The 25,188-nt window shown below is 37.3% G+C and overlaps 1 pseudogene; it reads left to right on the plus strand.

Moving 5' to 3' along the window:
• The first annotated feature begins 4,952 nt into the window (after positions 1–4,952).
• The window catches only part of LOC120174413, a 31,857-nt pseudogene continuing 11,621 nt past the window's right edge, over positions 4,953–25,188 (plus strand).

The following is a 25,188-nucleotide window of genomic DNA, read 5'->3' on the forward strand; positions in this document are numbered from 1 at the left end:
AAGTTTTACTGGCAGTCTCTGCAGCACCACTTGCCACAAAAATACCTCCACTCTAGGAGGCACTAATCCCCTCCAAACGTAATTCTTCCAAAAAGGATCTTCTGTACCAGCAGGACGACAAGACTTAACACACGAACTAACAGTATAGACTCCTTCCCCATTTCCACACCAAACCAACCCATCCGATAAATCCTGAGAAAGAGTGACATTATGGATCAAAGCCATTAAATCAGCATACTGAGACAATTCCCAATCACTCAAATGCCTTCTCATATTAACATTCCAAGACCACACTGTTGACCGAAACTCCCCAAACTCAATAAGCTTCCCTTTCTTGTTTATAGACAACACAAACATTCTGGGAAAAACCAATTTAAGAGGGGAATCAAGTGCCCAACTATCAAGCCAAAATCTGATGCTCCCACCATCCCCCACTCTGACTTTAAACTTATCTCCAAACTGATCTTTCTTGAAGTGGTTATGGACCACCGATTTCCAAATCCAAGAAGTATGTGCAGGAAGTTTCTCGTTAAACATCAGAAAACTGGGATCCATATTGTGTTTACAGCAAATAACCTTCTTCCACACTGACTCTTTATCATTAGAAAACTTCCAAGACCACCTCCCTAATAGAGCTCTATTCATATAACTAATGTCCAAAGCACCAAGACAACCCACACTTTTTCCAGAGCACACTTTTGTCCAATTAACCCAATGGATTTTTTGGCCTCAACTCCTCCTCCCCATAAAAATCTGGCCATAATGGAATTTAGCTTAACAATCACCGATGAAGGAATCTTGAACATGGACATGAAATAAATAGGAAGGGAACCCAAAACTGCCTTCAGTAAAACCAACCTCCCTGCCATTGATAAAGTCTTCGCCTTCCATGTGGCTAGCTTCGAATGAAACTTTTGAACTATCGGATCCCACAACAACATATAATTTCTCTTACCACCAAGAGGCAACCCCAAGTACTCCACAGGAAAATGTCCTACTGAATACCCAATAGCATTAGCCCATTGACGAACCACTTCCTCATTAATATTAATATCAAATAATCTGCTCTTAGACAGATTAAGCTTCAGGCCAGACATGACCTCAAACATACGTAAAATCCTCTTAACATTAAGAATATGAGTCTTCGAAGCATTGCAGAAAATGATGAGATCATCTGCAAATTGTAGATGAGATAAATTGACTGAGGCCTCATCTTTACCAACCACCAGACCACTAAACAAACCCGAAGATACTGTTTTACGGAGCAGCAGATGAAGCAGTTCGCCAACAAGATTAAATAGCAAAGAGGACAAGGAACAACCCTGTCTAAGGCCTCTAGCCATAGGAAATTCAGCAGTTGGAACCCCATTTACCAAAACTGATATCGAAGCAGTAGAAACACACATCTGAATCCAGCTACACCATTTTGAACCGAACCCCATCTTAGCCATGACTTTAAATAGAATATCCCAATCTACCGAGTCATAAGCCTTCTTGAAGTCTACCTTAAATACATAACCCTTCAAACCTTTCTTCCTCCATAAATCAACTCTTTCATTAGCAATAAAAGAACAATCCAAAATTTGTCTCCCAGGAATAAAAGCAAATTGAGTCTCACTGATAATATCATTAATGCAACATCTCATCATTCTCGAAAGATAGTTAGAAAGGATCTTATACATCCCACCTACACGGGAAATAGGTCTGAAACTATCTAAGCTTCCAATATTTGAGCCTTTCAGGATGAGGGTTAAAAAAGAATGGTTAATGCCATACTCCCACTCCTTTCCTAAATAGAAATTATGGAAAAACTTCAATATATAACCTTTCAAAATAGACCATAATTTCTTAAAAACACCCATGTTCAGCCCATCAGGCCCAAGGGCTTTATCACTGTCGCAAGAAATGATAGTTTCCCAAATCTCATTTTCTGTAAACTCCCTCTCTAACAAAAGATTCTACTGCATAGAAATTCTCGAAAAATCCAACTTAATATCCTCCACTTCCAATGTTGAACAACAATTAAAAGCTTTGAAGAAGTGTTCCCTCATACTAGACTTGATAATACCTGGATCTTTGGTAGTGACACCATCAACATTGAGAGCAAGCAGAGAATTCTGCCTCCTCCTAATGGATGCGCAAGTGTGAAAATACTTAGAATTATGGTCTCCACAATTAACCCACTTCTCTCTCGAATTTTGAACCCAAATTTGCTCCTCAATTCTGAGTAGTCTTCAAAGTTCATTTCGCAAGAGCCTCAACTCTGTCGAATTGATAACATCATTGTTAGACATATTTTGTTGCATCCTCATTTCAATCTGATGATCCACAGACGGACCATATACGTTTATGAAGCCACACCTAAAATGGTTGGACTTGAACTTACCAAAGACAATAAAAACCTCCTATGAATATGCTGATCTTCTACCTCAAAAGTACAAGCATCCCAACAACTTAAGATACCACCAGATGAGCCAATAGCTGACTCAACGAACCCCTGCAGCCTATTCAAACCACTTCTCCTGAAAAAAGATGTTGGAAACTTTTCTAGTTTTGTTTCTTGAAGAAAAAGAACCAATGGTTTTTTTCTCAGAAACAAGTTTTTGCACAGACCTATGTTTCTCTTTTTTACCCAACCCCATCACATTCCAAGACAAGATACTTAGCTTAGTCATAATACTCAAAATGAATATAACCCAAAATAGCCGAAAGACATAACTCGAGGTCAAGTAGCCCCACTTAACCCTTTCTCCAATTCAACAATCTTATTTAGAAAAGCTTCCTTCCCCTCTTTGAAAGATATTCCCAATATCTTGCTAATTTCCCATGTAGCAATTGCTTCCTCCAATAGCAAAGGAAAAGCTAAAGAGGATACTGTATCAACACTAGTATGATCTACTACTTCCCTAATGAGATACCTTTTAAGTCTTCTTTAAGGTCTGTTCGCCCTAGACCTTTCCATATCCTTAACAGAACAACCAACAACCTCTGAAATTTTGGAAAGACAACCTCTAGCAACTAAAGCTCTGCCCAATTCACCTTTGAATGCCCCTCGTGAATTCTCCTTGCAATCCTGTACATTATTACAAACCTGCACAACCTGATTCCAAATCTTTCTATCCTTTGACCCACAATAAATATTTTTGTGACTTTTGATTAATTTCCTTCTAATCGGAGCAGTCTTCATGGATAGAGAACTAGCATAACTTGTTTGTGAACCAGCTCTTGAACTTATCAACTTCAAACCAACCAACCTCTGCTACCCCTCTATCTTCATTCCTGACTGACTCCTTAACTGTAACTGGTGAAATAGATAGACGGCCCATAGATAATTGGCCCTTTTCTTGATCCAGGCCACTCAACCGATGTTCTCCAAGACCTATATGAAGCCGAATCTCCTGGTCAATTTTGTCCTGCTTATAGAGATCCCCCCCGAACTTTTCCCGCTTCTCTCACTTTCAAAAAGGCCTTTTGACTTTTCCTGCTGAGAGGAGACAACTCTCTCGAATTCTGTGATATTACCAAGTTGTGTACCTAGGACCCATTCCTGCACCCTATTATGGGTTTATGACATTTCCTGACAACCCACGTGACCACCCTGCTACGCCTGAACATTCTATAGACTTCAAACAGAGGATCTCTCCACCCAAGGATCTTTTGGAGCATCCTCTTCAACCATTTCTGAAAATTCTGGAAAGAAATCATCCCCACCATCAACCTTAATTTTTATCAAAAATTTCCTTCTATTCGTAGTAATGGTAGTATGATCAGGGAAGTCAAATGGACTAACAACCTTGAGAAGCATCTGTGCAACTCTACAATCAACTCTCTGAGCAATTTCATCTTTTATTTTCACTAACTTACCCCACCTGGATACCACCGTAGTGAAGAACGGAACATACCAACAATTTAGAGGAACTCCTATCATGGAAATCATACAAAAAGCTCGGGGTATACTTTCCTCATCCAACACAGGCTCCAGCCTTTCAAACCAAAAAGACAAAGCTTCCCATTTTCCTTCCATCGCTAAATTCTTCTCCTCCACCGATTGGAATACAACCAGACACGCATTCTTTGCAAAACCCCACCTCACAACCTTTACGTTGATACCGTCATTCCTTAAAGCTTTCTGCACAACATGAAATTCAAAAATATCTTTACAAATACCAGTAAGTGACTATCTCAGCCAGACCCTATCCTCCACTGGGATAAAAACATCCTTAGTGTTTTTCAACTCCTTCGAATTAAAATGACTTCCTTCTTGCACACCCTCTGACTCTTTAAGCCTCCCAACAACCACTTCCTTATAAGACCTACCATCATGAAACTTATCCAGCATCTCCATCTTCCTCACCCTTCCATCTGGAGAAGGCAATCTTCCAGTCTTTTCCCCACTGAATCCACTACTCTTTACCCCATCAACCCTCCCATCTATCTGCCTCTTTGACCCAGATAGTTCCTGATATTTGGCTACAGCCACTGAAATCCTCCATCAATCAAGACGTTGTTCATCTTTTCCACAGCATTATACAGATCCTCCTTGCTTGCGAAATAGACGAACGCGAATGTATTGACCTTATACTTCGGTCTGTTATTGATGAACGGAATGAACACCTTAATAACTTTACCAAGATGACTAAAACGAGCCCATAAATCACTACGACGCACACTCCTACTAAGATTATCAACGAAAGCTGACCAAGTAATTCCTCCATGAACCTCACTAAAATTAGCGACAGAAAACTTGCTTTTGAAAGACTCACTCTCTCTCTCTCTCTCTAACTCTCTCTCTCCATTTTAAGCTCCCGTGTATCCGTGAGCATGTTGACTAACCCTTAGAGGTTTAATTCATTACAGGTTAGTAGAAACACATATATTCTCATTTGTTGTGGGAAGAGCATTTGTAACGGATATTGAAAAGTTAAAACTTAGCAGCAAAAAAGGATCTTTGGATGTATCAAAAGCTATACAATTTTTCTCTGAAGTCACCCAGGTTTGGCTTTGGGATCCAAGTGCTTTATATCTCAATATATATTGTCCATATTATTTTTTAGGTTTCTCTTTTGGAATTGTCTCATGATTGCTTATCTGCAGGATGACATCAGTATCGGTTCAAATTTGTTGACTGCAAGTGATTCAGCTGTTGTTGGAACTTGCTCTTGAAATTAACCTTCCACCTTTCATAACACTGAAGAGTTCCACTTCAGCAGATATGACTGAAAATAATTTCACTAGTTTTCCTTTGAGCATCCCATCTGGTTTGGTTAATCCTGATAAGGAACGAGTATACAATGTTGGTTCTATTAGAGTTTTGATCCGTTCATTGCTGCTTTTTACTCCTAAAGTGCATCTAGAAGTGCTGAATCTTATCGAGAAGCTTGCTCGTTATGGGCCCTTCAATCTGGAAAATCTAACCTCTGCAGGTGAGATAAGAGTCTTGTATTGCCTTTATAGTCTTTGATATTAGACATTAGCTTCTTAATATTTCCTTCCTTTTACAATGTATTTAGGTTGTGTGGAACTTGTACTGGAGACAATTCACCCCTTCCTTTCAAGCTCATCACTCTTACTGTCTCATTCGTTGAAGATAATTGAGGTTCTAGGGGCATATAGTAAACCTTGTGGTCATGTCTAGGAATCATCATATTTACTCAGTTTATTTGATTTTTCTTTCTTCTATTATTTTGAAATTTCTTGTATTTCTGTTGATAAGTTGTCAGCATCTGAACTCGAACACTTGCAAGATATGTTTTGCAAACGAGGCTGACAAAACCCTATCATACAATTGTTAATATGATGGATAGATTAATTCTGATGAGAGATATGAGCTTCAAAAATGTTTCTTTAGCTCCATTTGTTGAAATGGAGATGAGCAAGGTTGGACATGGTTCTTTTCAGGTGTCCCTGGGAGAAAGATCTTGGCCTCCTGCTGCTGGTTATTCATTTGTCTGTTGGTTTCAGATGAAAAACTTTTTGAAAACACCAGCGAAAGAAACTGAGCCTACCATATCTGGTTTTTCCAAGATGAAAACAGGCTTAAATGGGCAGCATCATGATCAGTAAGTTCTCCGGATATTTTCTGTTGGTGCAGTAAAAAGTGACAATACTTTCTGTGCTGAAATTTATCTCTAAGAGGATGGTGTTCTAACCCATGGAACCCGAAACTCTAGCTCTTTGTCATTTTCTGGATTGGAGCTGGAGGAAGGCCAGTGGCATCACCTTGCTATTGTTCATAGCAAACTAAATGCTCTTGCTGGACTATTCCAACCCAGTATTGCTTATCTTTATTTTGATGGGAAGCTAATGCAAACAGGAAGATTAGGATATTCACCCTCTCCCATCGGAAAACCTTTGCAGGTAACTATTGGGACTCCAGTTACTACTGGAAAGGTTAGTGAGTGGAAGTGGATACTCCGCTCTTGCTATCTTTTTGAGGAAGTGCTCACGCCAGGTTGTATATGTTTCATGTACATCCTAGGTAGGGGATATAGAGGGATTTTCCAAGATGCAGATATTCTCCGTTTTGTCCCCAACCAGGCTTGCGGGGGTGGTAGCTTGGCTATCTTAGGCTCATTAGATGCTGACCTTTCATTCCATCCCTCAGCTAAAAAGCTCATATTTGCATTTGACAGAACTTGTACGGAGGCTGTTCGAGCATCTGGGACACCTTACATGCTCAATCTGGTTGATCCTCTGTCAGCTGCTGCTTCTCCCATTGGAGTGAATAATCATATTCTCCCTTTACATGTAATCATTGCGAAAATTGGTCTTATCTTAATTACTGTCTTTTGCTGTCTATCCAGGTATACCTCGGTTTGGGCGTCTTCGTGGGGATATCAATATTTGTAGGCAATGTGTTATTGGTGACACCATCCGCTCTGTTGGTGGGATGTCTGTCATTTTGGCCCTTGTTGAGGCTGTAGAGACTAGTGATATGCTCCATATGGCGCTGTCCTTCCTTTCTTGTGCACTTCATCACAATCCTCAAAACATCAAAGACATGCAAACATACAGAGGATACCATTTGCTAGCTCTATTTCTGCGTCAAAGGATGCCATCCTTTGATATGCAGTGTCTTGAGATATTGTTACAGATCGCTGCATGTGAAGCTTCATTTTCTGAACCGAGAAAATTGGAATGTATTCAAACTTTTGCATCACCTATTGAAACAATTCGTGAAACTAGCTTTGAGGATCTTAATTTCCCAAAGTTCCATGATAAAACTCCAGGTGGAACTCAGTTTGACATGGATGATTTTTCTTCTTTGAAGGATTCGTTCAGTCATACTTCAGATCCAGAAAATGCTGATATGCCAGTTGAAACTTCAAACTGTATTGTCTTGTCAAGTGTAGATATGGTAGAACAAGTTTTGCTGGACTGGACACTGTGGGTCACTGCCCCAGTGTCCATTCAAATTGCACTGTTAAATTTTCTAGAGCAACTTGCGTCGCATAGGTATAGGAATCACAACCTTACAGTTCTTCGAAAAATCAACCTTGTCAGACATTTATTGGTGACTTTGCAGCGTGGTGATGTTGAAGTTCCTGTTTTGGAAAAATTAGTTGCAATCCTTGGGGTCATATTGAAAGAAGGATTCCTAGCATCTGAGCTTGAATATGTGGTTAAGTTTGTTATTATGTCGTTTGATCCACCTGAGGTGAAACCACACAAATAATTCGTGAGCCAATGGGAAAACATGTTATTGTTAGGAATTTGCTTTTGGAGAAGCTTATGGATCTTCAAGTTACCATCAAATCAGAAGATATGCTTGAACAGTAGTATAAAATGGTATCTTCTAAACAAACTTATTTTCTTGATGAAGCTGTTCATCCTACTAGTATGAGATGGATCATTACTCTTCTTGGTGTACGTCTAGCTTCCTCTCCCATTTTTGCTCTTAAATTTCGTACAAGTGGAGGTTATCATGTCCTTATGCGTGTTCTTCCTAGTTTCTATGATTCTCCTGATATATATTATATATTGTTCTGCCTCATCTTTGGGAAGCCAGTTTATCCGAGATTGCCAGTAGTCCGTATGCTGGATTTTCATGCACTCATGCCAAGCGATGGAGGTCGTGTGGGGTTGAAATTTGTAGAACTATTGGAATCTATAATTTCTTTGGCAAAATCCACCTTCGATAGGCTGAGCATGCAGTCAATAGTTGCCTGCCACACTGGAAAAAATTCCAAATTGCGGCAGAACTGGTTGAGGAAAATGCAGACATGATTGACGAGCTTCAGGGTGAAGCTCTCATGCACAAGACATATGGTGCACGACTAATGGGTGGGGATGCATTTTCTCCTGCTACTACAACTTCAATTCTGAGATTCATGGTTGATTTGGCAAAGATGTGCCCTACTTTCTCTATTGTTTGCAGGCGAGCTGAGTTTCTAGAATGTTGTGTTGACCTATTTTTCTTGTGTTAGGTTTGTCTTGAGATATTTTCACATTAAATGCACACATATATTGTAATATATGTATATGATTCTAATCTGACTCACCAATAATCTTGCTTGGTTATTTGTCTTGCAGGTCTGGTCAAACAGTGAAGATGCAAGAGAGCGTTCAAAAGAGAAAGAAGAGAAGAATTTAACTGATTGTGATGATCCTAGTTCGCTAAGTACACCCTCTATATTCCTTGTAGAAGAGGAACAGTCTGCCACGACTTCTATTAGTGATGGAAGCTTCTCTCAAGGGCAGCTCAGTTCAACTTATGACAGAATGCTCCCCTCAAATTTCAGTGCTGAAGATAAAGAAGAGATGAAGCCTGCTAAATCCCAAGAGGAATTGAACAATTCATTGCATGAAGATATCCAATTTAATTAGAGAATAGATGGAGATAGAGTTAGTCAGGTTCCTTCCACCTCAAGCACAAATGTGGTTATCCACCATAGTATCAAAGACAATCTGGCAATTCATCCACTAGATCAACAGTTTTCCGTACCTGTTTCCAGTCCAGATTCTTGTAATTTCTCAGAAAAACTCGATTCCAAAATCCCCTTTATGCCTTCTCCATATCCCCTTATTGCTTTGACTCCGTGGTATGTTCAGCTCCAAACCATCATGAATTCAAAAATCTCATGGAGTCTTCTATGTCCAGTGTTTATATTGATCAATCCTATGACTCGAAGTCTGGTTCTCTAGTGCCAAACTCTACAAATACTACCTTTTCAGTTATTCCAAAGCTTCTTCTGGAAATGGATGATTCTGGCTACGGTGGTGGCCCTTGTTCTGCTGGGGCAGCTTTAATGTTGGATTTTATAGCTGAAGTACTGGCTGACCTTTCAACAGAGCAAATAAAAGCAGCACAATTTGTGGAAAACATCTTGGAAATGGTTCCACTACATGTCGGAACTGAATCTACGTTGGTTTTTCAAGGTTTGTTTCTTAGCAGGCTAATGAATTTCAACGAAATGCATCTTTTGCATGATGATGAAGAAGACGAGAAAAAGTTAGATAAGATCAAATGGTCTTCAAACTTAGATGCACTATGTTGGATGATTGTTGATCGTGTTACATGGGAGCTTTCCCCCAACCTTCTGGTGTACTGAGAACTCTAGAATTTTTGTTGTCAATGTTGCAATTAGCAAACAAAGATGGTCGAATTGAAGAAGCACCTCCTATTGGAAAGAGTCTTTTGTCTATTACAAGAGGAACCAAACAACTCGAGGCATACGTGCATTCAATTCTTAAGAATACAAATAGGATGATATTGTACTACTTCCTACCGTCATTCCTCGTTACCATAGGGGAAGAAGATCTTCTTTACTCTTTGGTACTATTAACTGAACCTAAGAAAAGGTCACCATCAAACTCTTCACAAAAAGATCAAGGAATTGATATCAGCAATGTTTTGCAGTTGTTATTTTCTCACCGACGAATAATATTCTGTCCAACCAATCTTGATATTGATCTAAATTGCTGTCTTTGTGTAAATTTAATCTGTCTTATTCGTGACCAAAGGTGAAATGTACAGAACCTGACAATTGATGTTGTCAAGTATTTACTGGTTCATCGAAAAGTTGCTCTTGAAGACTTGCTTGTCTCTAAGCTGAACAAAGGAAAGCGCATAAATGTACTGCATGGTGGTTTTGACAAACTGTTGACAGGAAACTTATCTGCTTTCTTTGACTGGCTTTGAACATCTGAAGAGATGATAAAAAAAGTATTGGAGAAATGAGCTGCAATAATACTGAGTTGAGAATTGTCCGTCAGAACAAGTATGGGTGGGTTCTCCATGCTGAGAGCGAATGGCAAAATCATCTTCAATAACTTGTACATGAACGTGGAATATTCCCAATCCTTAAACGCTCTTCTTCTTCTAATGATCCCGAATGGAAACTTTGCCCGTTGAGGGTCCATACAGGAATCGCAGAAAGCTTGAGTGTTGTAAAGTAAGAATTAACAGTATCCAAAATGTTCTTGATGGGGAGCTGGAATTAGGTGAGATGGAGCTTTCCAAGGTCAAACATGGGGATGGTCCAGATGTTTCTGATTCCAAATCCATTTTCAATCTTTTAAATGATATTCAACTATATGATGAACCATTGTATATAGGACCAGATGAATTGAAGGATGTAACTTCTGTTAAAAGTTGCTGGAATGGAGGTGATTGCTCATAAGCTCCGTCTTTCATCCTTGAGTTCATGAGACTTAAGTGAAAGAAGCTATCAAACATATTTCTAAATCCAAAGAGTCATTGGAGAGAGTGTCAGAGAGAGAGTGGGTGAGAGAGAGAGGGTCATTGCTGGTTAGTCCTCCGGTGAGGATTGGACGGTTTTTGTGGACAATCTGAGTAAAAGGGTAACATAAGAGAACAATAAAGGAAATATTTCAACAGCAAGGAAGTGTTTTTCGTGTCTTTATTCCGAGCAGTTCTAACAAGCCGAACTATAGAAACCATACTTTTGCTTTCGTTCAGTTTGTAAAGGAGGAAGGGTTGAAGAAGGCAATAGCAAATGTTAATGGTATATGGTTAGATGGTAAGAAAATCTCGGTAGGAGTAGCTAAGTATCAGAAGCAGAAACTTAGGCAAGCTGTTAGGAGCAATGTCAGAAGGGATGAAGACAGTTTGATTAAGGGAGGGTATCGGAGTAGAAGAGTTGGATCTGAGTATTTCAGTCGGTTAAGAGACGAGAGATTGTATAAGGATGCGGTAGTATCTTTTGATGGGCAGAATGAAGGTCTGGCGTGTAAAGATATTCGGGAGGGTCCTACAGACAAGAACGCAGGGTTGAGGAATATGTGGGAGATGCATATTCCAACAGATGAATATGACTCGGTGAAAATATAATTAACTGGGATTATCAAATCCCATTTAGATTTGGAAATAGTAGTGAAGGGGCTGGCTAGCGACGGGATCAAGGTCAAGAGAGCTAAATGGGGTTATGCATGGAATTCATGTATCTTAACTTTTGGTTCGATGGAAGAGTTCGAGGAGGTGTGGTCAAGCAGACGAGAGGAAGTGGCCTTCTGGTTTGATTGGTTGGATCCACTTATGAGTGGAGAAGGTGTCCCAATGGCATTTTGTTCGGTGGAACTGATTGGAATGCCCTTGCTATGCTGGAACGCTTCTTTTATGGAAAAGATGGTATCAAGATGGGGGAAGCTGGTGTGTATTCACGAGTCGACGGCCAGAAGAGAAGATTTGGCGGTGGCTCGGGTTTTGCTGAGAGTGGCCAGTCCTTTTGACTCCAGGAAACTGTTACATTGGGTTCATATGGGAGATTCTTTAAGGTAAAAATTAATGTGGGTTCAGTCTATACAAAACTGGAAAGCTCGTCAGTAGTAAACTTTACGGTGGCCGGAGATGGTGAATCCAGAGATAAAGCTTCATCGGAGGAGAAAGAAGAAAGTTTTTATGATGGGGTAGGTAGTAAAAAATTGTGTGCTGAGGACTATAGGGACACAGTAGACAGGTGGTTGGTAGGGGAAAACTGCACAACAATGGCAGGCAGTAAAGGAAGTCAGCATTTAATGTTGGAGGATGGAGAAGGTCAAACTAGGGGTTTAAAGATGTCAGATTTTTCAAAAGAAGATTTGAATTTTAAAGGGGATTATCGGGGCCTTGGTTTAAGGAATACTCCTTTAAATGATTGTGATAAAGCCCAGTTAGAGGATTTGAGTGAGCCCAACTCAAACAACTCTAGATTTTATCCTTCTGGGCCAGTTATAAATTTAACTAATTTGGGTTATGGTAACCATAAGGAGTCCGGGTGGAAATTTTGGGAGAACATCATCAATCTGGTTCAATTGAACATTTTATGCAGAATGAGGTTTCTGTTACGCCAGAATTAATTTCACTTCCCATTCATGGTGAGGCTAAGGACAATAGACTTCAAAAAGCTCAAAAGTGGAAGGGTTAGAGGAAGTAATAGCTCAGGACAAGGAAGTTAGTAGTGTAGAAGGTTCAGAAGTGGCAAAGGAAGCAAGGACAATTCATATGGGTAGTAACTAGGAGATTGAAATCACCAAAAAGTCTTCTGCACATGGCTTAAGGAGTTGGTGTCCTCTAGGCCTTTTGTCTAATAGTTTGCATATAATAAATACGTCGATTAGAAGATGGAATTTTGGCTTGTTTTCTAGAGTTTATCGAAGATCTAGAGAAAGAAAGGTATGGTTTAATCCGAGTAGAGAAGAAGGAGCAATACAATCATTGAAACCTACTGATCATAACAGACTATTTCCGATTCTATGATGTGTAATCATTCCCTTCCTGCTATTTTGGAGGGAAGATCCATGGGGGTCGAGGAGGAAGGAGGCTCTAGTCACATTTCTGCAGGTGATCATTTACAGTCTTCTAGGAATGTAAAAGGTGCTGCAACTATTTGTCAATCTGGTTCAGTGGCTAGGAATGAGAATAGAAGAGAGAGAAGGCTTTTGACAAGGGAAGCTCTGGATGTGGTCAGTCGACTTACTGTATCTTCTACAAATTTCTCGGTATTTTTAGAGGAGGCTTTGGCTACATAGAAGTTAGTAAAATTTTTGGGATTTCATTCAAAGAGGGTAAGAAGGCATTCCTGGAGAAAATTATAAATTATGAGGAGGGTTTGGATGTTAGTAAGGGAGGGTTGAATCCGAGAGAGCAAATTTTTGGTTGATTTTCTACATCGAGGCTTTGGTTTTATATCTATATTTATGATAAAGACTAAGATTATTTCATGGAATGTCAGAGGTATTGTAAAAAGGAAAAATCAAGAGCTATTGCTAATATGGTTAAGAGACTCAAACCGTGCTTACTTGTCATTCAAGAAACAAAGTTAGAATTTTGTTCCCAGTCTCTAAGGAGAAGGATAGGTGAAAATACTCTAAATGGAGGATCTTTCGCCCCAGCAGTGGGATCCGCAGGTGGTCTTATGGTTTTATGGAATGATAAGGAATTTGAAGTTTCCAATAGCCATTTAAATGGTAGATTCATTGCTGTTTATGGGAAATTTAAGAATTCTAGAGAAGAGTGTGTGATTATTAATGTGTATGGTCCTTCCATTGATTCTGAGGAGGCTAAATTCTTCAGGGAGTTGCTGGTTTTTGTTTCTGCTCAAACGTGTCAGTCTGCATTGGGGGTAATCTTAATGTGTACCTTGATCCGGCAGAGAAATTGGGAAAGTCCCAAAACTGGCTCTCCATTGATATTCTTAGGAATTTCTTGAACCAATCTAACTTAATTGATCTTCCTTTGGCTGGGGGAAGGTTTACATGGTGTAACAATAGAGAGCTTCTACTTGGGTCAGACTAGATAGGTTCCTAATTTTGGGAGTTTTCTGGTTTGTTTTTCGAATATCGTCCAAAGCCTACTACCTAGATCGCTTTCTAACCATAATCCTATTTCTTTGGAGGAAAAATATGTGGATTGGGGTCCTAAACTGTTCAGATTTTTTAATTACCTGTTAGAAGAGGAAGGTTTTGACGGCTTGGTCAAATCGTCCTTGAACAATTGGAGGGTGAGCAGGAAGAGAAGGGGTATTTTCAGCTTTTTACAATGAACTAAAAATTCAATTAGAATTTGGTCTGGAAGAAAATTCCATAGGATTTCTGGGTCTATTACTGATTTGGAATTGAAGATTAATGATCTTGAAGTTATAGCACAAGGTGGTGTTATCTCCCAACAGGAGTGGAATCAGTTGATGCAGTCCAGAACGGTTCTTTGGAGGCTGTATCGGACTGAAGAAAGTATTTGGTTTCAGAAATCAAGGGCAAAATGGATTAAAGATGCGGACATAAATACAAAATTTTTCCATCTGTTAGTGCTCAATAGAATCAAAAGGAATGAAATCACAAGCTTGAAGATTAATGACTCAATTGTTTCAGACCCGCAATCGATCAAGTCTCCTATTGTGGATTTTTTTAAGAAAGCTTATAATTCTAAGTTCACTATGGAAGTTGATGATTTATCATTGGATTTCGCAAAGATGACAGGGGTTCAATCCTCAAAGTTAGAGAAGCAGTTCTTAGAATAGGAAATATGGCAAGCGGTAGCTACCTCGGACAGTTCTAAAGCACCAGGACCGGATGGCTTCACCATGGGATTTTTCAAGAAGTTTTGGCCTAACCTGAATGAACATGTTGTGAAATTTTTTCTGGATTTTTTCTTAGGCAAGAAATGGGATCATGGGATTAATCATGCGTTTATTACGCTTATTCCGAAGAAGATACAGTCGGATAATGTGGAGGACTTTAGACCTATTAATCTAGTAGGCAGCCTCTATAAGATTCTCTCTAAAGTTCTATCTAAGTGGTTGATTTGTTGTGTTGGAGATATTATTAGTCAGTCACAGTTTTCTTTTATCCGGGGAGACAGTTGTTGGACTGCGCCTTCATAGCGAATGAAGGTATTGACTATTGGAGAAAGAAAGGGCTGCAAGGGGTTATTTTTAAAGTTGATTTTTGTAGAGCATATGACTTTGTGGAATGGCAATATTATTTAGAGAAATGTTAGAGATGGGTTTTGGAAGTAGATGGTGCTCGTGGATTTCTCAGTGCCTTTCAACAGCCTCGATATCGATTCTTGTTAATGGGTCTCCTTCGGAAGAGTTCCCTATGGAAAGGGGCTAAGACAAGGTTGCAGTCTTTCCCCGCTACTGTTTAACATTGTTGGAGAGTTGCTACATTTAATGCTCTTTAAAGCAGTTGATAAGGGTTTATTTCAAGGCTTTGTTATTGGGAAACCTGAAAATTCTACTAGACCTTCTCATCTTTAGTTTGCGGATGATTTAATCATATTTTGCCAATCCTCTCTTTCTCAGATCAAGAATGTTAAAAGAGTGTTGAGAATTTTTAGTATGATGGCGGGTCTGCATCTTAATTTGGCGAAGAGCAAGCTACTTGGAATTAATATGGAAGAGGAAGTTTTAACAGATTGGGCATCACAAATTGGCTGTTCAGTAGGTTCTTTTCCAATAGAATATTTGGACTTCCATTGGGAGCTAAGAAAAACTCGGAGACTTTATGGGATCCATTTTTCGAAATCTGAATGCCAAGCTTGCTGGGTGGAAAGCTACATGTTTGTCATTGGCTGGTAGGACAGTCTTACTGAAATCGGTGTTAACTTCTTTACCAATTTTTTTCTTATCATTGTTCAAAATGCCTAACAAAATCAGTAAGAAGTTAAATTCGTTAATGGCCAATTTCTTATGGGGTGATAAAGAGGGAAAGAGGAGAATTCATTGGGTAAACTGGAGCACAGTTTGCAAGCCTCTTAATTGTGGTGGTCTTGGTGTTCTAGATTTGAATCTCACCAATCGGGCACTTCTGGGAAAGTGGGTGTGGAAATTTGCCAATGATAAAAGTTCCCTATGGAAATGTGTGTTGAGCAGCAAACACAAGGTTAGTTGTAAGTTAATGTCTATTAGGGAGGTTTCTGATCCACAATCTTCTTGGATTTTGAGAGGTATTGCTAACAATTACTTGAAGAATGATTCGGAAGGAATTAGTCTTGTCGTAAGCCAATTTTCGCCAGGACACAAAATTGTTACTTGGCGGGAAAAATAAAACTAATAAATAAATGATTTTTATTTAAAATATATTTTGGGAGTCGCCATTGATCTTTTTGAGTTAGGTAGGTCAAATACCTAAAAACAATCTTTTAAAATAGTTTTTAATAAAACATAATTTAAAAGATAAAATTGATATGCGTATAACCAAAAATTTTATTAAAACAGATTCGTGGTCGATTACGTTTAGGGAAGGATTAGCACCCCCATAACGCCCAAAATTGATAATTTATTAATTATAAATTGTCTCTATTATTGACAATTTTAAAATTCAAAGATATATTATATTTATAATATTATTATTTCAAATTTATAATTTTATAAAAATATATTAATTTAAATAAGATATTTATTTATTTAGAAATATCAGAAAATGACTTCTAGGTGCCTTAAGACAACTCTTTTCTTCGAGATTAAATAAATATTAATAAAAAAATTAGTATATATTTTATAGAATAAAAATATAAGAAAACGGACTTCTAGGTGCTTTAAGACAGTCATTTTCTTTAATATTAATAAATATATTAAAACATGCTTATAATAATTAAAAAATATTTTATATTAAATTTATAAATAAGATTTTGATAAAATAAATAATATATATATATATATAGGATTAAGTAATAATAAAAAAATGATAAATAACTAAAATATAAAAGAAATTACAATTATATAATTAAATCACAAGATAAATAAAACTTATGGTCAAAATTATATAAAATGTACTTATTAAATTAGAATATAAACAATTAATGGCCATAGTTATAAATATTATATAGTACATACATTAAAAATGTAATTTAACCCTAAAATTTAATATGGGACTAAAATAAATTTTAATAAAGTTTAAGGGATTAATTATAATATGTACCTAAATTACTAGTCAGGATTAAAATAAATATTATTTAAAGAGTAAGGACTAAATACATATTTTACCTTAATTATTTATATAAATATTCGGTCAGAACTAAATTATAAGAAAATAAAATTAAAGGACTAAATCACAACATATAGGAAATAATTTCAGTGACTAAAATGGAATGTTACAAAACTAAGATGGTTGCGGAAAGGATTTGGCCAAAACGCAAAATTACAAATATGCCCCTTCCCAAAATGACGTGTTTGGGAAGGGATATATATTTCCCCAAATGGCTGGCCCGAAGGGCCAGCATTCTCATTTTTCTCTTCTTCTTCTCTCTCAAAAATGAGAGAAGAAGAGCTCTCTCCCTTCTCTCTTAGTTTCCCTCATCGGAGGGAAACGATCTCCGGTCGGCCACCGCCAAATCCGCCGCCGGCCACCACATCCGGTGGCCGGAAATTAGAAAACCCTCCCCAAATTAAAGCATGTTTTCCCCTAAAGCTAAATCCGGAGGTTTTTTAGCCTAAAATACTACTAAAATGCGTAGATCTAAATTTTTTTTACCTTCGACCTTTGGCTTTCGACGGCGCAAGGAGACTCTGATGACCGCAGTTCCCTCGGTAAGTTTCCCTTCTCTCTTTTCCTTGTTGTTTTTGGTGATTTGTGATTGCTGGATTTCTTTTTTTTCTTCTCTGTGGTTGTTTTTTTGTTTGCAGGTGGTCGATGGCTTTTATAGCCATCGACGGTGTGGCTCTCGGACCAGTTAATAAGGTGGATGTTTAGTGAGTCACCAGACTTCCAGTGGTGACTCACTGTAGAGCGACGTGTGTGCGGCTGGAGTAGCTCTTCTGGAAGCTTTCGACGGGACGTGGCAACGGCGGAGCGACGTGGATATTGTGGAAGCAACAGCGGCGGCCGCGTGTTCCCTAGGGTATCATAACCCTAGGGTTTCTTGCTGGAGCGTCTAGGGACCGTTGGATCTTACCAGATCCAACGGTTGATGATGCGGTGGCTAGGGCACAGAGATGATAGAAAACCCTAAATGGGTTTAGGGTTTATTTGTTGTTGGACCGGTCTGGGTTGGTCTCTTGTAACTGGGCCGGTCTAGTTTTGGGTCTGTAATAACTTAATTAATAATAGTAATAAATAATAATAATAATAATAATAATAATAATAGTAAAATAAAATAATATTAATAATAATATAATAATATTATTATTTATAAATAAAAAATGTATATAAAAAAATTAGTATCTTCAGCTGCCCCTATTTGTTCATTCTTATGTTAACAAGAATAAGCAAAGACGAAAAGATAATAATTTTTTTTATACATTTGACTTCACTTGATTATGATAGCAATGTTGAACAAGTTCTTCTCTGTGATTAGTTATTCTCATTATGAACTCTTCCACTGGGGATGACGATTTATCTCATTCTGTGATGTAATTCAGCAAAAGATTGAATAAGTTCTTCTCCTTTTTCAGATGAATTCTTCTCATTATGAACATCTCTGGAAATGTTGATGTTGATCTACCTCCTTCATCTATATCTTTCTGTGGTAGAATCAATCAAAAGGTTGAACAAGCTCTTCTCATGATGAACTTCTTCTTCCTCTTCAGATAAGTTCTTCTCATTATGAACTTTCTCTGAAAAAATTGATGCTAATCTATCTCTTTTTATGATAGAGTCATGCAAAGGTTGAACAAGCTTCTCATTATGAACTTCTTCTTCCTCTTCAGATGAGTTCTTCTCATTATGAACTTTCTCTGGAAAAGTTAATGTTGATCTATCTCCTTCTGTGATATAGTCATGCAAAAGGTTGAACAAGCTCTTCTCATTATAAACTTCTTCTTCCTCTTCAGATGAGTTCTTCTCATTATGAACTTTCTCTGGAAAAGTTGATATTGATTATCTCCTTTATGGTAGAGTCATGCAAAAGGTTGAACAAGCTCTTCTCATTATGAACTTCTTATTCCTCTTCAGATGAGTTCTTCTCATTATGAACTTTCTCTGGCAATGCTGATCCATCGAGTGATGAATTGAAGCAAAAGGTTGAACAAATTCTTCTCATTATGAATTTCTTCTTCCTCTTCAGATGAGTTCTTCTCATTATGAACTTTCTCTGGAAATGCTGATCCATCAAGTGATGGATTTGAATCTTTGCTAAAATCTTTGAAATTCCTGTCAAAATTCAACATGGATAAAATGAATGAAAATGCACCTATTTTGCAAATGTCTAAATATGATGCATGAATGTTAAGTTCATCTCAAAGTGGTGAACTGGGTCTTTCTTCAATTGTGTAGAAATCCAATAAATCTTTCCTCTTTGAACGAAGAATCTATCATCTTTGAAGATAGTAGATGTAGATATGCTTAAACTCAATGGTACAGGCCCTTGAAAAGTTTGTACTCATGTGACATGTTCATTCTGATAACTATTCATCTGATTATGAAGTGATATCTCAAGATGATTTCACAGATATTGATAGTTCTTCTGATACCGAGGAAATCCTAAATTCTGATTCTGATGAGGGGAGTAAACTGTTATATTTGACGAAAAATGGGATACTCAAATGCTAAGTCTTTAATAGTCATAGAGATCTGGTCCTGATTCATCAATTACAGAGTTGACAGATTTTATATGTGCTTCTCAAATGGCTAAGGCTGCTGACGCACTTCTTCGGTAGAAGATAGAAAGCCATTATACAATGATTCCAATTACAAGAAAAGGCGAAACTCGGGCTATGATTTAGAAAAAGAAGAAGCAGAAGTAGCTTGAAAAGAAACTTCTTAATGAAGATGATCATACAGTTCATCTTCCTAATCCAATGATTGGTTTTGGAGTTCCTACTGAACCAGATCAGATAGCTCAAAGAACATTTCTAGAAGATGCTATTGGGCCTCCTTATTTTTACTATGATAACATAGTATTTGCTCCATTATATTTGGTCTGAAATGTCATGGTACTTATACGATGTAGAGCCAGAATTTGTAAATTCGAAGCCTTTTTGTACTGATTCACGGAAAAGGTGCTATATTCATAATCTGCCAATTGAGAACATATTTCCTCTTGTTCCACTTCCAAATAACTCTATGATGGTAATAATTTGTTTGCTTTTCAACAATGATTGCAAACGTTGATAAGACTTACTTTGGATTCCATGCACTTAAAAGTATTAACATAAAGTGATATTCAGAAATCTTAGCTTATTTCAAAATTATGTTAATCCATTTACAAAATAAAAGAATAAATTGAATTTCAAAAATAAATTAAATCTCAAAAATATAAATTGAATTTAAAGAAAATAAAATTAGAATTTATTAATAAATAGATAGAATTGTATTCAAAGTTATGGCAAGCATAGGAATGATAAAAATTCAAATGACTCAACAAATTATTAACATAAGTATTTCTAAATTAATTAAATTGATACAATTTAGAGCACTGATGTATGCTAATGCCTGTAAGATTTCAAACGTTGCCAAAATGCTTGTAGATGTAAAGTTCCTCCCAAAACATCAAACTTTTAAGAGGGTTCAATTGCCAGATGCCTAATATCAACATGCATTTGAGCCGCCCTTCCAGGTTTTCAGCTCAAATTATTCCTTTGTTGCAAGACGCCCTTTGCGGGTTTTCATCTTGACCCTCCTTTTTTATTTTTTCTTTTTTCAACATTTTTTTCTCTCTTTTTCCATTTTTCTTTCTTCATTCATTTTTTTTCAAATCTTCTTCAAGCATAATATTTATTGACAGAATCTGAGTTTATTGAGTTTCTCAGAACTTTTCCATCATTTATGCCAAGATCAACGCTCCTCCGGAAAAGGTATAGACGCAATGATTTCTTAATTCTCCATGGTATGATATAAAAGCACACTGTGTTTACATGAAGGAATTACGGGTCATTCTATCGAAAACTGTTTGGCATTCAAAAGGGTGGTCCAAAATTTGATCAACACTGGAAAGTTAGAATTCAATTCACCAACTACATCAAATCATCCGCTGCCAAATCATGGAGATAAAAACATAAATGCAATCCAGGAAGAGAACAGAAAGAAAGCAAAAACTGACATTTCTGAGATTAAATCTCCTTTTGTTTGGATATTTCAACAACTCTCCTTATCAGGTATGATTCCATAAGAATTCAGGCCAAAGCATAATGAAGGCAAGAATTATTGTGAATACATCAAGAGAAGGGACATGAAATTCAACTATGTCCTGAATTTAGGGATTTAGTGCAAAAATTGATGAATAACAAAGAGATATAATTTTTTGAAGAAGAACCAGGGAAAAGAGAAGATGATGTTTGCTCATCAGAAGATTCTAAACCTAATCAGAGAACAAGTGATCCCGTGATTATTAATGTGAAATCATATACAGTGAATTTCGCACCAACAAAGCCGAAAGTGGTTATCACAACTCCTTTACCATTTCCATATAAGGACACCCGCATGGTACCTTGGAATTATACTACCAATGTTTTAATGGTAGGAGGATCTGTTTCTCTGGAAAAATCAGAAGAGAAAATACAAGTGTGGATTCTACGTCTGAAGCAGTGAGTGAAGTCATGTTACTCTCCCGAAACATCAAATGCATCAGAACAGGTGAAAGCAAAAGGAAAAGCCATGGTAATACCCCAAAAGGTATTTGATGATAAATCCCCTCCAACATTCAATGAGCCTGTAACAGAAAAACAAGCGCAAGAATTTTTGAAATTCCTAAAACATAGTGAATATAGTGTGGTTGAACAGCTACATAAACAACAAGCGCGGATTTCTATTCTTGATCTATTGATGAATTCAGAAGCACACAGAAATCACTTGATGAAAATGCTTAATCAAACCTTTATCCCTGAAGATATATCCCTCAACAAGATTGATAGAATTATGGGACATATAGCCGCTGACAATTACATAACGTTCACGGATGATGAAATACCTGAAGGCAGAATGGTGTCAGTAAAAGCTTTGAATATTACCACACATTGTCATGGTCATGTTTTGCCAGGAGTATTGATTGACAATGGATCCGCTCTTAACTTGATGCCTCTGGTCACACTTTAAAGAATGCCGGTGGATAAATCGCACATGAAAAGTTACCAGAATGTAGTGTAAGCTTTTGATGGCACTCAAAAAGAGGTGCTTGGGAAAATGGAAATACCGTTGTTGATCGGACCAGTTGTGTACAATATTGAATTTGTGGTGATGGATATCCACCCTACATATAATTGTTTATTAGGGAGGCCATGGATTCATTCTGCAGGAGCTGTTCCTTCTTCATTACATCAGAAATTGAAATTCGTTGTTGATGGACAACTAATATGCGTGGGAGCTGAGGAAGAAGTCATTGTGTCTATAACAAGTGATATTCCGTATATTAAAACCAATGATAATGCTCTCGAATGCTCTTTCTGAGCTTTTGAATTTGTCAATGCAACTTTATTGCAGAGGGAAGCAAAATTCCACATCCCAGATTTCTGATTGCACCAAGATGACTGTACGACAGACTTTAGCCATTGGAGCTAAAACTGGGAAAGGTTTGGGAAAGAATCTTCAAGGGAGTTCAGTTCCTGTAAGTATGAAGATGAAGAAAGATCGTTTTGGGCTTGGATTTAAGCCCAATTTTCAGCAAAAGAACAAAGAGATGAAAAGAAGATGCGAAGATAGAAAGGCAAGGTTGAAAGGAGAAGAAATCCCTTGGGAACACATGTTTTTCCCGCAGTTAAAGACCACATTCAGATCAGGAGGAATGATTAATGTAGAACAACAGCTTGTTGATGCCTTTAAAGAAGAAAAGTTGACAAAAGATCAAAGCATAGTTGAAGAAGCTATGGAAGGATTATTTATCAACATGATCATGAATGAAAACAAGACTGGAAAATACTTGGCTAAGATTCGCCCTTGTTTTCCTAGAGAAACACTCAACATTGGACTGCTGAAGACCTCCTGTAGTTTTTAATATTAACAGAGTAATATTCAGAACTAATTTTATGTTTAGCCCAAAATATGAAAACTTTTTGTTATCTTGTAATGGAAATTATGTTAAGTTCACCTAATACAAATATAATAAATTTTCTTTAAAATTCTCAAATGGCAATCATTCTTTACATTTTTTACATTCATTATTTTTCATTTATTTCATAAATTTACTATATCCTTTCGGAAATATGTCCGACTTAAATTTGCAGGTGTCACAATGTTAATAGCATGCTTATTCCTAAATTTAATCGAGAGATAAATTTAGAGCAACCCATATGTATGGAGGAAATCAATGAGTGTGAGGATGAACTAAAATGTGATGTTCCTACTGAATTATTAAGACTGGTAGAAAAAGAAGATAAACAAATTTTACCTCACAAAGAAGAGATTGAGACTGTATGTGGGAACAGATGAAGAAATGAAAGAGGTGAAAATTGGTACTACTCTGACAATCCAGATAAAACAAGAATTGATAAATCTCATTTAAGAGTTCAAAGATATCATCGCCTGGTCTTATCAAGATATGCCTAGTTTGAGTACAGATATAGTGATGCACAACCTTCCAATCAGTACAAAATATAAACCGGTTCAACAAAAGCTCAGGCGAATGAGGCCAGAAATGTTGTTGCAGATCAAAGAGGAAGCGATGAAGCAGATTAATGCAGGTTTCCTACAGGTAGCCAAATACCCAGAATGGGTAGCCAACATTGTTTCAGTACCAAAGAAAAATGGGAAAGTTTGAATGTGTGTGGATTACAGAGATCTCAACAAAGCTAGTCCGAAAGATAGCTTTCCATTACCCCACATAGACACCTTGGTGGACAATACTGCAGGACATGCATGATTTTCATTTATGGATGGCTTTTTAGGATATAATCAGATAAAAATGAACCCTGAAGACATGGAAAAAATAATATTTGTAACCATGTGGGGCACATTCTGCTATAAAGTAATGCCATTTGGATTGAAAAATACAGGGGCAACATATCAAAGAGCCATGGTAACTTGTTTCATGACATGATGCACAAAGAGATTGAAGTATATGTGGATGACATGATTACCAAATCCCGAACCGAAGAAGAACATATTCAAAATTTGAGAAAGCTTTTCCAGAGATTGAGGAAGTATCAATTAAAGCTCAACCTCGCTAAATGCACTTTTCGGGTAACTTCCGGAAAGCTTTTGGGATTTGTGGTCAGCAAAAAAAGAATCAAGATTGATCTAGATAAAGTAAAAACAATTCAAGATCTTCCACCACCCAATACAAAAAAAGAAGTTCGAGGCTTTTTGGGAAGATTAAATTATATATCTCGGTTCATTTCTCAATTAACTGACAAATGTGATCCAGTGTTCAAATTACTTCGAAAGAACAATCTGAAGTCTGGAATGATGAATGTCAAGAAACTTTGGATATTATTAAGAAATATTTATCCAATGCCCCCATTTTAGTATCACCAATGCCTGATAGACAGTTAATTCTCTACTTGACAGTCTTTGAAAATTCGATGGGATGTGTACTGGGACAGCATGATGAATCTGGAAGAAAAGAAAAAGCCATTTATTATATGAGCAAGAAATTTACTGATTGTGAAATTCGATACCCACCAATACAAAAATTATGTTGTGCCTTGGTGTGGGCTACTCGAAGACTCAGACAATACATGTTATATCATACTACTTGGTTGATATCAAAACTTAATCCTTTGAAATTCTTAATGGAATCACCAGCTTTGACAGGCAGAATGGCTAGATGGCAGATGTTATTATCCGAGTTTGATATTGTATATGTCAACCAAAAAGCGATAAAAATAAGTGTCATAGCTGATTTTCTGGCCAGTCGTGTATCAGATGATTATCAGCCTTTGAGTTTTAATTTTCCAGATGAAGAGTTGTTGTGCATAGCCATGAATGAAGAAGTCAGAACAAATGATGAATCTTGGAAGCTTTACTTTGATGGAGCATCCAACGCCTTGGAATGAGGAATCGGGGCAGTGATAATTTCTCCAGAAAATATTTATTATCCCTTTACAAGTAGACTGGAATTGAAAGCAACCATAGAAAGAAAAATTAAATGTCTCAAGATATATGGAGATTCATCGTTAGTGGTGTATCAATTACGAGGTGAATGGGAAACAAAAGATCCCAAATTGTTGGAATACCGAAATTTTACCCTCGAATTAGTGAAAGAATTTGAGAGTCACCTTCAATTATCTCCCTCGAGAGGAAAATCAAATGGCAGATGCTTTGGCTACATTAGCTGCTATGTTTCAGGCAACTAAGAAAGTTGATATGATGCCAATCGAAATGCAAGTATATGAAATTCCTGCACATTGCTACAGTATGGAAGAAGAGGCAGATGACAAA

The sequence above is a fragment of the Hibiscus syriacus genome, unplaced genomic scaffold (genome assembly GCF_006381635.1).
Source record: "Hibiscus syriacus cultivar Baekdansim isolate YM2019G1 unplaced genomic scaffold, ASM638163v2 tig00003096_pilon, whole genome shotgun sequence".
NCBI lineage: Eukaryota > Viridiplantae > Streptophyta > Magnoliopsida > Malvales > Malvaceae > Hibiscus > Hibiscus syriacus.